Source organism: Urocitellus parryii, chromosome X (genome assembly GCF_045843805.1).
Source record: "Urocitellus parryii isolate mUroPar1 chromosome X, mUroPar1.hap1, whole genome shotgun sequence".
NCBI lineage: Eukaryota > Metazoa > Chordata > Mammalia > Rodentia > Sciuridae > Urocitellus > Urocitellus parryii.
This window is the reverse complement of record NC_135547.1, coordinates 123824060-123837889: the sequence shown is the minus strand read 5'-3', so window position 1 is coordinate 123837889 and position 13830 is coordinate 123824060.

Here is a 13830-nt window from a genome sequence, read left to right as displayed (position 1 = left end):
TGGAGAAGGAACCCAAGGCCTTGAGCTAGGCAAGCCCTCTACCATTGAGCAACATCCCCAGCCAAAGGAGGTGATGATTAGTTCTGTAAGTAGAAGTAATACTTTTTTCACGGGAGTATCTTCTTGCTCTTGCAGAAAGTCCTATGAGAGCAAGTTATTTTAGTGAGAACTTGGCCCTTCCCCAGTCTCTTGCTACCTATGTTGCCATGTGATCTCTTCCACATGCAATCCTGCCCTTTCCATGCTGTTTGCTAAGTGGCCCTCACCAGAGCAGAGCAGATGCCAGTGCCATGCTCTTGAACTTCTAGGACCATGAGCTAAGTAATCTGTTTTATTTATAAAGCTCCCAGATTTAGATGTTTTGTTATAACAGTACAAAATTGACACAGAAATGAAGAATCTTTTTTACTTTCCCAGATTCTAGAGACTGCCTCAGCTCATGGCCCCACATCACCCCAACCTCTGCTTTGATTATCATCTTGTCTCTGATTCTTACTCTTCTGGCTGCCCCTGTCACTTACTTACAAGGACCCATTTGATCACATAGGGCTCACTTGAGTGATCCAGAATACTCTCCCCATCTCAAATTCCTAATTACATGTGCAAAGTCCCCTTTTAACTTGTGAAGCAACATATTCACAGATTCCAGAGATTATGGTGTAGGCATCTTTGGGGCTATTATTCTGACAACCCAGGGAGCTCCATAACTCTCAGTGAAACCCGTAGTTGACAAGCCCCACTTACTGGCACAGAGCTTCTGTTCCTCTGTTTGGTGTGGCATCTTAAATATTGACAGACAGCTTAGATATCTGAACCTCCATTTCCTCATATCTCAAGCAGCCCCTACCACACAGTATTGTTGCTAAGATGAAATAAGTTTATACACATAAAGCATTTAAAAGAGTTTCTAACAGACAATAAGCACTACAAAAATGTCTGGTATATTATTGATATTATCATCATCTGAGGAAAACTTCTAATATGAAAGGCAGAGAACAAAACAATTATGTAGTAAAACACAACTGAGAAGAAAGATATCATAGGAAGATGAAAATGTACAAAACATCTGCCATTAATATATTCTCAGAGAGATCAGAGAAGATATTACTTCCATGAAGTTAGAACTAAATGCTATCAAAATGGGGGAAAAATCAGAAAACATGAGTGTTACAGTTTAGATATGAGGTGTTTCCCCAAAAAGCTCGTGTGGCGATGCAGGAATGTTCACAGGCAAAATGTTTAGATTATGAGAGCTGTAACCTAATTAGTAAATTAATTCATTTGATGGATTAATAATTTGAATGGATTACTAGGCAGGTAAGGTATTTAAACTGAGCAGCTTTCCTCCACCATGGCCCTCCACCATATTGTTCTTTTTCACCTCAAGCCAAATCAATGGAGCCCACCAAGTGTGGACTAAAACCTCTGGAAGACATGAGTTTAAATAAATTTTTCCTCCTCTAAGTTGTTGTTGTCAAGTATTTTGGTCACAGTGATGAAAAGTTGACTAACACAATGAGCAGCTTTTACAAATTAAAAATATCAGTCTGATGCACAAAAAAACTGCCAATTTTGAAGATTTAAAATCATCAAACATTGCCAATTTCATATGGTTAAATTTAATATGAACACAAATGGAAAAACTCAATAGAGTAAAAAGTTGGGGAAATTTCTCAGATAATAACAGAAAGACAAAAACAAATGAAACACAGAAAAAAATATAAGAAGTATCATTCCAGGAGGCCCAAAAACTAGATGGGAGAAGTTCCAGAAAGAGAAAACAGGAAAGAAAATGAAGGGAAAGAAATCACAGAAGTAATTCAAGAACCTAGCCCAATTTTGAACAGCATGATTAGTAAGGTTCCTTGGGTGACTAATATAATGAAGGCAAATAGAACCACATGCCACAACAAAAGAGGATCTCACAGATGACCCCATAGAGTAAAAGTGGGGAAAAACACAATCTCACATAGGATTTGAAATTTTGTCCTTTTGAACAGAAACAATAGAAGCAACAAGCCTACATTTTTGAAGGAAAACAATTTCCAATCAGTAAGTCTACTACCCACTAAATTTTAAGTGTGAAAGTACACTTAAGTCATTTTCAGATGTGCAAAACCTCCAAATGTATTTCCTGTGCACCAGTAGTTTCCTGTGCATCAGGAAACTACTGCCCCCTGCCCTCCCACAAACAAGGGAGTCTAAAAGAAAGAGGAAGACACGGTTGCAGATAAATTCCGGAAATGGTGATAAAATCAGGGCTAGTAAAGAAAGTACAGGGCTCAAGAGAAAAGCAAACATATATTTAAATAATACCTTAAATATATATATTTAAATATATTTACAATAATGTAACAGAAAATATCCTCTGAAATATGTTTCTCAAACTTGAATGAGTCACTAGGAAGTCTTGTTAAACCAGAGTAAGCTTTCTAGGCATAAATCGTATCTTTGAGAGATATAAAGCTTAATTAAGAAAAACATTAAAGAGTTGAAAGTAGTTATATCCAGGGAGGAAAAAGAGAAGATGCAGGGAGTAGGGGTGGGAAGGTACAGTATAGGAAACTATCAACAATAACCACAATAGTTCCTTACAAGAAAGATATTTGGCCTTTTAGATGAGATATCAGAAAATTATGCCCAGCAAAAGCCAGCTGCTTGTGTTTGTAAATTAAGTTTTATTAACAGGCAGATATTCCCTCCCCCCGCCTTTTTTTTTTTTTTTTTTTTGTGTGTGTGTGTGTGTGTGTGGTGCTGGGGATTGAACCTGGAGCCTCATGCATGCTAAACATGCACTGTACTACTGAGTTACACCCTCAGCCCTATTTATACCCATTTATTTATCTATCTTATCTATGGCTGCTTTCCCACTGGAATGGCAGAGTTAAGCAGTTGCCACAGAGTCTGCATGGCCCACAAAGCCTCATATATTTACTATCTGGTCCTTTAGAGAAAAAAATTCACCAACTCATTTTAAACTATTAATGTTTAATATATAGAAATAAAACATAAATTTTGAAAAAGAAAAAACAAAAAAGAATAACTATAAAATCATAAAATGTGGGTTTGGGGTGTGGCTCATTGGTACAATGCTTGCCTAACATGTGCAAGGCCCTGTGGTTCCATTCCCAGCAATACAAAACAAATCATTAATATGTTAGGGTGGGTGGAATGAGATGGACATCAGTACTCCAGGTACTTGTATGACTGCCCATATGGTGTGACGCTACATCATGTACAACCATAGAAATGTAAAGTTGTACTGCAATTATGTACAATGAATCAAAATGCATTCTGTTGTCATATATACCTAATTAAAATAAATTAATTAATTTTTAAAAATGTAACTATAGGGGCTGGGGTTGTGGTTCAGTGGTAGAATGCTTGCCTAGCATGTGTGAGGTACTGGGTTCAATTCTCAGCACTGCATATAAATAAACAAAATAAAGGTCCACTGTCAACTAAAAAATATTTAAAAGAAAAAATAGGGTGGAAAAGAGCATCTCCAATTGTGTTGTTTTACAAGTAAGAAAACTTAGGTTTAGGAAGATGATATAGTTTATCCACTACCCAGGAATAGTGGGAAGTCCAGCAGTATAACCCAGTCCATTCATTCTGGCTCAGATCCACGTCAACCACCATGTTGCTATCTCTCAATAATCTATGATCAAATTTAAATAACTTTCCATCTAGTCAGTCATACAAAGTTACTAAAGTAAAGTATTCATGAATTAAAATTCACCTGTGACTAGAGTACACTGAAAATTCTAATTAAGCATTCTACAATGAAATCCATGAACCATAAAACCTTTATGCAGCTGAAATTCTCAGACTTATCAAAAACAGTGTTTTGAGTCTGTTCTGAGTGTGCGATGTTGACTTAAATGTGATTTTCAATTGCTTTCAGTTGTAAAATGTGACTCTACCTTATTATCAGTCATCAACCCTAGTATGTAATATTTGCTGATTAGGGGCCCATAAATTCCCCCAAGGTAGGATTTAAGGTACCTAAGATTTATTTGAATATGAGTTGTCCATATCTATTGTTATAACCTAAACTGCTGTAAGAGTAGAACCAAGGGGCTGGTGATATAGCTCAGTTGGTAGAGTGCTTGCCTTGCATGCCCAAGGCCCTAGGTTCGATCCCCAGCCCACCAAAAAAAAAAAAAAAAAGAGTAGAACCAAAAATGTAATGGTTCACACCATTTCTGATTCACATAACACTTTGAAGTGAAAAAAAGTGGGGGAGGATGCAAGTTGGGGGAGGGATGAGAGAGGCTCTGGTCCTTGTATCATTCAGAGTCCTAGCCTGATGGAGGCAGTTCTATCATATTCAACATTCGACATCCAAGAAAACTGCTTTCATTATTCCAGCTGACAGGAACTGGAAGGGCCATACAGGGATATGTGACTTTTATGCTACTTTTCCTCAAGTTCCACTGACTAGAACTCAAACAGTGACACCTAACTGACTAAGTGTGAAGATAATTGGGAGATTTACTAGTAACATGCTCAATAACTTTCATCAACTTCTGAACACTTTTCCATGTGTGGCCACGGGCCTGGGAAGGAGTAGATGGATTTTGGTAATCTTTGCCATTCTTACTGCTATACGGGTTTATGGCCAAAAATGCTTGCAAAGTAACATTCCATTGTTATCATTTCAATCTGATTGTTTCTCCATTGGAAAGTATAAATGAGACAGATGGGTTTGCAATGGGGAGGTCTTTTGTTCCACTAAACTGTATCAAAAAACTGAGTCATTGCTACTGATGAGCAATTACAATTAACAACTTGATTGACCAAAAGTTGGGAGAGGGGATTTTGGTTGAGACCCAGAAAGTGAGTGGTCTCCCCAAGGACTCAGGCTTATGGAGAGAGTCTACATGCCCTGAAGCTAAAAATTAATTTTGAAAGAAACCATAAGAAGTCATATTCACCTGCAAGCACAGACAGGTAATAGTCAAGAATGATTCTAAATAACTTTATCTTACATCTCTATAATTGTTTAAACCTGGAAACAACTCTAATCCCAGGTAATGTTGTCTGTATACCCCAAGCCAGCACACTTACTGGATGAGGGTGACACAGATCTATGGCTTCCTTCTCTGATCAGGTTGGCATGACTCATAAATCCTCCAGCAGCACACCTCTCTTTTCCTCCTGGTTCTACTAGTTGTATTGCTGCCTGGAAGAAGCTATGGATTGAGAAAAGGTACAAACTCACTCTGTCTTGTATAAATTGATCTGGAATTGGCATAATCCATGTGTTCTGTCATTTGATTTCCTCTCCCAGGCCTTCCTGGTTACAGGGAGAGTTGGAATTCTCAGAGGAACTAGTGGGACAGAGAGCGCATGTGCCAAAGTGGAGTTGGTGGTCCTAACAGCAGTAGTCTCCCAAGTGGAGGGAAGACAAAGAAACCCGACAGTCATCAAATATCAACTGCATCTCCCTTAAAATATGACCTCAACCCATCCCACTCTCACCTAGAAGTCAGTTATTTGATTTTGTAGTAAGAATGTTTGGATTTATTATGGACTTTGGTTTATGTTCATTTTAATTTACAAATTCCTGCCATCTAGTGGCCAAATTAATAACATTTCCTTTGAACATTCTAGTATTTGCCCGACTCAAATCTCTTACCCTTGTAATTTGAGTTTTTAAAGATGCTTAATGCAAAGCATATGTACAAAAATATTTGATGCAAAAGTGACATGTAGCTCAACCAAAAGTTTCAGGATATGGAATATGACACCCCAAAAATGAAAAATAACCATATCTGACAATATTTGTTGATAAATTCTTTTGTCAATGCATTGTAATTCAGTATGGATCTCTCCTAAGAAAAATCATAGAAGAGCAAGAATAGTGAATTATTCTATGGACGCTATCTTCACCATCATCATCATCACCATCAACATCATCACCATTGTTTTCCAGACAAAAAGGACCAACAACAGGCTTGCCTTGAGAAAAAGGGGAGAAATGGACTATAAGGATGATTCCAAAATCTGCATATTATAATCACCCAGGGGTCTTTGAAACATTCTAAAACCCAGGCCACATTTCAGACCAATGAAATCACAATCTCTGGGAGTGGCCCATGCATCAGTATTTTGAAGCTCCCAAATGATTCTAATGCTCAGCCACATATAGGGATCATGGATTCTGAGTTTTTAGCATTTACATCATGCAGTGGTATCATATATGAGCATGGCACTTCACAGTTTACGAGAGCATTTTGGCATGGAATATCTCAGCTAAATCTTGTGCAGTAAGTATAATTCCTAAACAAATAAGTACAATGGTCTCCTTGGTGGTTCTAAATTTCTGTAGAAGGATAGCAAATTGGTAACCCAAAGGCTTGGGGAATGGTCTAAAAGCTAAGCCTGCTCCTCTTTCCTATATTATATGGTTTCTTGGGGTACTGGGGTAAGAAAACTGATGAAGGATGTGGCAGCCTAAAGATTCCCCTCTATGGTCTCCTAAATGATTTACTATCTGTACTTTTTAAGAGATGGAGGCTGTCCTTAAAGATGCAAAAAAGTATTCAACAGAGGCAACCCTATGACCTAGATTGAAGTTTCCTGAGAACTCTTCAGATGCTACTGGTTCTTTTCACTCACAGAGCTGGGATCTACACCTTGTAGTGATCTTCATTTAAAGCAAATTGGATGTAGAAAATACAAATTGTTCCAATTACATGAGGTGATTACTTTGTGAAAGTTGTTTTCTCTTTATGAAAAAACAATTGTCATAGAATTTCTTAGGATAACAACTCCCTGTCTATATTTTAAATTATTCCATTTAAAAGTTCAGTTTTACATTCATCTTTTCTAGTAATCATTTTTGGATTGAGGCTAAGCATGCCCAAATATTTGTTTACGTCATTGACTCTACATTTTTATACTTGTGTATCCAACACACAGTACCACAGAAAGAGAAACTTTCCAGAAACCAAAGAGCTGATCTTCTCTCAGGGTTCATGTTATGGGTGTGTAGATTGTGTACTGCAGAACCCGAGAGGGCACACATCATGTGAACAGTGATGTGAGTCATACCTCCTCATTTGTGTGATAAAGTATGGCTGCTATGATGTTAGGTATTGCTGAAGAAATAGAGGTGCCTGCCTTGTTGTGTGTTTCTATTCTGAATGCTGGTGATGCACCAGCTCAGTCTGGGAAGACCCCACAGCCAGACCTAATGGTTATCCCTTTAAATCCAGTGTTGAATCTCCTGGAGAGGCTTCATGTTGGTCCTATGTCATATCTCCAGTCATGTAAAGAGCATTTCTTCTGGTATTTAAAAGAATTTCTCTGAGAACATTTATTTTTAAAGACTTGTCCCAGCTCATCTATATTCAAGAGAACTTCAGGCCTTTTACCCTAAACCTGAAAAGCTCAGTTAATAGAAAGAACATAGTGTCCCCTCTGCCAAACATACACCATGGCCCCTTACCGACCCTCAGTGCCATACTTGCCATTGTTGTTTTGCGCAAACACTGATTCCCTTTGTATTCAAATACAATTTTCACCTCTTCTGAAGCATCTCATGAATTCTGTGTTTCTGCAGTTTGCTTGCCTATGAGGGTAAGCTTCCCCACAGTGGGGTCCCCAGCAGCTTCTGGAAGGGGAAGGGCAGATCTTGGAAGGCTTGTTCTCCTATTCAATACAAAGCTCACAAAAATGAATGTGTTAGGGCTGGTTGTAGCTCAGTGGCAGAGCGCTTGCCTAGCACATGTGAGACACTGAGTTCAATCCTCAGCACCACATAAAAATAAATAAATAAAATAAAGGTACTGTGTCTGTCTACAAAAAAAAGTTTAAAAACAATGTGTTAAGAACTGAGGGGCTAAACTCATCATGGCCCATGGTCCTTTCATTTCTTCATACAACCAGATCAGCAGTCAATGCCAAAGCCATCTTTGGAATCCTTAAGTCTGAGGGCTATTCTCTGCACCATCACCAGGAATCATAAAGACCACATTTCCTTCTTAGCCTCCCTTGATTGCCTGGAAGTTCAGAGAGGTTTAGAGCTTCAAATTTTCTCCTCTAACGTGGCTTTCTAATGTGATTCATCCAAATTCATTTGGTCATTTTAATCTTGCATTAGTATGTTCGGTTTGCTTATTTTGGTGATTTTTATCTTGAGGCTGACTCAAATTCCTCTAGGAAGATCAATAGAACTTTTAAAACACATATATTGAGCTGCAGATGTAGCTCAATCATAGAGCACTTGCCTAGCATATGTGACAGCCTGGGTCCCATTCTTAGTATCATAAAAACAAAACAAAGTGAACAACCACACACATTGAAAATATGCAGTTCTATCTCCAAGCCTTTGAGATTAGGTCAGAAGGCAGGAGACCCCTGAACACTGCTTCCTGGTCATGACAATGGCAGAAGTGGTTAGAGAAAGGAATGTATTTTTTCCTATTTTCATAAATACATAGGAATCATAGGTTATAAATCCATAGCAATAAGCAGGGGCAGCGTGTGCAGTAATTCACTTGATAGGATTGGGAGGTCAAACCCGCCTGATTTCAAATCACATCTCCGCCACTTACCACTCCTTGATCAAGTTACTTTTTCCTCTCTGCTCTTCAGTTGATTAATCTGTAAAATGGGGGTATTAATTCATACCTCTTCAGCTTTTGTGAAAATTAATTGAAATAATGCAAACTCTTAACACATTGCTTAGAGTATGTATAATATGGGCTTAATATATGTAATAGGCATATATAATGAGTATAGTTTAATAATTGTTTTTTCCAGGAGAATCTGGGTAACAATTATATGCAATTATATGACTGGGTTTATTGTTAGTCATCATTCTAAATAACAGGCACAATTGAAATTGTTCTTTATGAAAAGGTTCAGGGGTTATGGAAGAAAAATTTCTAGAAATGACTTTTTTCCCCTTTGCAAAATTTTTCCCAGTTTATGTGTGTGTGTGTGTGTGTGTGTGTGTGTATATATATATATATATATATATATATATATATTCCTTTGAAATAATATACATTTGAAATAATATGCATATCTTTTAAGTGTGACTGCCCTTAAACACTAATTAGGACAGTTGAATGTTTCATTTGCATACAGTAATCTTTGATTCAAGACTACAAAACACCATTCCTTTGGGGTTTGTTTCTGAAAATAAAAATTAAAAATACATGATCTCAGTGCACATTCATTAAAATAACCAAGAAGTAATATATTCTTAAATTTTATTCACTTTTAGAAAAACAAGTTCACTGGAAGATTCTCTTTTGGATAATTAAAATACTGAGTCAATAGCTTAACCAGGAATGCCACATACTTTCCATACTTTAATTTCTTCAAATTCTTTTTTTTTTTTAATATTTATTTTTAGTTCTCGGCGGACACAACATCTTTGTTGGTATGTGGTGCTGAGGATCGAACCCGGGCCGCACGCATGCCAGGCATGGCTCGCTACCACTTGAGCCACATCCCCAGCCCAATTTCTTCAAATTCTTGAGGGAAAAATACAATAAGATCAAAATTTTACCAAAACAATAATGATACAACAAACCTTTTTCTGGAAAAAATGAAAATATATTTCTAAAATAAATATTTTTTTAGAAGTTAAGCTAACCCTGCAAATCTCAAGCTACATGGTTATAAGTCATATTGCTAACCAACAGCTTCTGACACATAAGTTTGAATTTTGACATTTCCAATATTACCTGTTTTCTTAGGTTGCATTATTCATTTTAAAGTTGATTTTTTTTATTCTATAAATGTACAAAGAAGGCAGCAAATGCTTTGCCACGAGGAGGAGCACAAGTCCTTTGACCATTTAGATCTCTGTCCCCTATCTGCAATGCTCTGGTGAGGCTAGTTCAGAATCAAGAGCATAAGAATAGCCTCCATGTTTAGAACATTTTACCAGACTTATCTGATATGCAGTGTGTGTGTGTGTGTGTGTGTGTGTGTGTGTGTGTGTGTTTCCTACACAGTGAAAGCACACTCTCTCTACAGCAGGATAATTAAATTTCTCTAGCCTCATGCACGTCTTGAGTTGCATTACAGGCCCAGGATAATTGGAGACAGGCAGCTATTTGCCCTCTAATTTAAACAAGTCCTAAGGCTTAGAAGCACACAAGCAAAACCAGACACTTGTAGGAGTCACTGGATCCATGGAGAGGGGTGACTATGAGATGGCAAAGCACAAACACAGGCATGACAAAAGAGTGCAATTGACACATGGCCTCCATGGGGCTAAAATGGAGATTGCTGGGGTAGATGGCAGAGGCAGAATGATGCCTAGGTCAAAGATATCAGACCAGGTTCAGGGACAGAGGACTGTGGCTATGAGGAAAAGCAGGACTGGTGTTACCAGATCATCTGTTTTTTTAAGATAAGTCAAGGGTCTGGTGTTTGTATGAAATCTTCCACATTTAAAAGTGAACATCTCGGGCTGGGGATCAAGCGGTAGCGCGCTCCCCTGGCATGCATGTGGCCCGGGTTGGATCCTCAGCACCACATACAAAGATGTTGTGTCCACCGAAAACTAAAAAATAAATATTAAAAAATTCTCTCTCTCTCTCTGTCTATGTCTCTCTCCCTCTCCTCTCTCTAAAAAAAATTTTTAAAAAAGTGAACATCTCATTCAAATTAAAGGCTGCAACACAACCACAGCACTATGCAGACCAAAGAAAATAGAACTGCTGGACACTGGTTTCCCAATTTTGGCTTTGAGTATGTTTTCCATAGGCTTGCAATATTCCTTGAAATATACATTGAGACAAATGCCATTCTTTTAAAAACTCTTCTCTGATGACAATATTAAAGAAAAAATCTTGCATTCCAGATTGGACCCTGGAAAAGAAAAAAGCCCATAGTCATAAGGAGCAAAATCCAAATCAAGTCTGGAGATGTTTAGAATCCCACTGGTTCCCTAAGGACAAATTGCCTTGTCCAACATTGAAGAGTGAGTGATTATCATCTGTGTTTCAAATTTTTTAAAAATCCAACTTACAAACAAACAATGGAGACAAGACTTCCAATTCTTGTCCCCCCTTACTTGCTAGGTAACCTATGAGGCTCAGTTTCCTTATCTGTACTAATGGAGCAATACCCAACAGGGTTATTGTCAGAGTTAATGTGACTCTCTGAGAAGGAACTTGACCTATAATAAGGGAGTCATGATCCTTTCTTGGGGTCTCATCAATGAATGAGTCAACAAGCAAACTTTTTCTATATTAAATTGTTATGATTTATTGTTATTTGGGTTTCATACAATACTGGTGTTTGTTAAATATATTGTATTGACTTCATTTAAAGCAATCTGGAACTGAAGGTCTAAGTAGCAGACAGAAGTGTACAAGAACTAAAATTCCTGATGGTGGCTGGCCAGTCCTTCTCTCACCTATGACAGTGTGACCTTGAAACCATGCCAAGAAAGTTAATCATTTACTAAGCATGGCTTTTTCCCTAAAGACACTTGAGCTGAGGCTTTTTCAAGCCTGAATAAAGTCACATTATTTATTCTTTTAAAAGATTAAGAAAATCACATCATGCTTTTGAAAATCAATGTGGAGATAGTTGTTATCATGTGTTGGCATTTGTGGAATTTTTTTTAATAAACTGTGGTTGTGAATCAGATTATTATATATGCTAAGTCTTCAGAAAATACATACAAAATTCTTACCTCCTTTACAGCTGTAATTTGGAGGGGAAATGTTTTCAACAATTATTCATTTTCTCTTATTCTAAATAAATACTTGTTTAAATGAGCTATATAAAAAATATTGAGAAAGCTTTGATTTAAATGTTTCCCCATGACCATGGCTAAATTAATTAGGCAGGATAAAATTTACATCTTCTTAGCTGGCACTCCCAATGCCTGAGGAGCAAAAGATACTGAACATGGGAGAAGGAGAAATAATGTCAGAATCATAGCCCTGATAACCTGATTGGGGAACAGCAGAGTTTGATGGTCTAAAGATCTACATAATAAATAAAACAACAACAAAGAAGGAGGCAAACATCGTTAAATTCGGTGCTATTCTTCCAATGAAAGGAGGCTTAATATTCTGAGGGGAAAGAAGAAGAGAACAAGACATTTCAGAATCTAGAAACACAAGAAACTGAGGGGAGAATTGGAAAGGTGGTGGTGGTTGTTATTGGTGTGTGTGTGTGTGTGTGTGTGTGTGTGTGTGTGTGTGTTCCTTATTATATAATGATCGGAAAGACATGCTTTCTTGGAGTTATTTCTCATTGCTCTAAGAAGTTTCTAGAGGTCACTGGATGCTAATTCCTATCTTATAGCTAGATTATTTCTGAGCGTGTCTACGTGAGTGCAGCATAAAGAGACATGGGTTTTCAGAAAGATGCCAAATGCTGAGCAGTTTTTTGTTGTTGTTGCTGTCTACCTTGATCACATCAATTGCAAAATAATCACATTTCCAATTAACTGTGCACTGTGCCTTCTCTGAGAACAAATTTAAGGAGCATTTGTTGGAGAGCACTTCTAATTTTTTAAAGTTTTTGCCTGCATCCCTCCTTTATATTTTATGATTTTTGTATGAGAATCTGCCAAACAATATGCTAGATGAAGGATTGGCAAACTGCTTATGGCCTGCTGGCCAAATCCTGCCTGCTCCATTTCTATACAGCCGTCAAGCTAAGAATGGTTTTTATATCTCTAAGTGGTTGAAGGAAAGAAACCACAAAAGAATAATAATAAATAAGAATAAAATAATAATGAGAAGCAGAATATTTCATAGCACATTAAAATTAAATGAAATTTAAATTTCAGTATCCATAAATAAGGTTTTACTGGAACACAGCCACACCCATTCATTTGTTTGTGCTACGGCTGCAGACTTGAATCTTTGGAACAGAGATCCTATGGCCTGCAAAGCTGAGTATATTTACTCTCTGGCCAAACATGCTTATGGGCTTAGGATGTAACTGTGATCAAGACTGACCCAATCCCTGGCCTAGTGTTGCTTATTTTCTAGTCACTAATGGGAAAAGACAGTCAATATTCAACAAAAGACAACAAAGAGATAAATGAAGATAAATGGTATAAAGGCAACCAGCACACAGAACAATGTGATAGAGAAAAGCTAGAGTGGGAATGGGGAAGAAAGGGGGTGATTATATATAGGGAGGTTCAAGAAGTGATATTTATAAACTGACTCAAAGAACAAAAGAGCTGAGGCTATGATGGAGGAGCCATGGAAAGAGCTTCTCAAGAGAGGAAGGTCAGGTGCAGAGGGCCCATAGCCAGAGAGATTTTATATGTTTTAGAAAGGGGTTGAGAGGACCTGAAGGTCAGTCAGAAAGGTCACATGATGTTGGAGTGCAGGAATGATGATTCACTTACTTTGATTGTTAAAAACAAAAACAAAAAACAGCATTGTGATTGTTGTGTAGAAAGAGGTGGGAAGGAGGCAAAGATCCTGGGAAGAATGCCCTGAGGAGGCCCCTGTAAGGGCTGACTGATAGCCCTGGAGATGGAAGAAGGTAGGGAGACTTGAGGTCCAAACTTGGCAAATAAAACCAACAGTCTTGGAATGGGAAGGGTGAGAGTCAAGTCACAGTCAAGAGTAATTCACACATTTTGGACTTGACCAGGTGGATGATGGTGGCACCATGTATTCAGGAAAGAGCAGATTATTGGGAGATGGAGCATCTTGCTTCCCATTGGAGAAGTTCAGCTTTTCCTTGAAATGACCAAATACTAATGTGTGTTCAGAAGGCCAGTGTCTCAACCACAACCCTTCAACTCTGGGTGGCACAAGAGCAGACACAGACAATATGTAAATGAATGAGTGTATAAATATGTAAAAATTG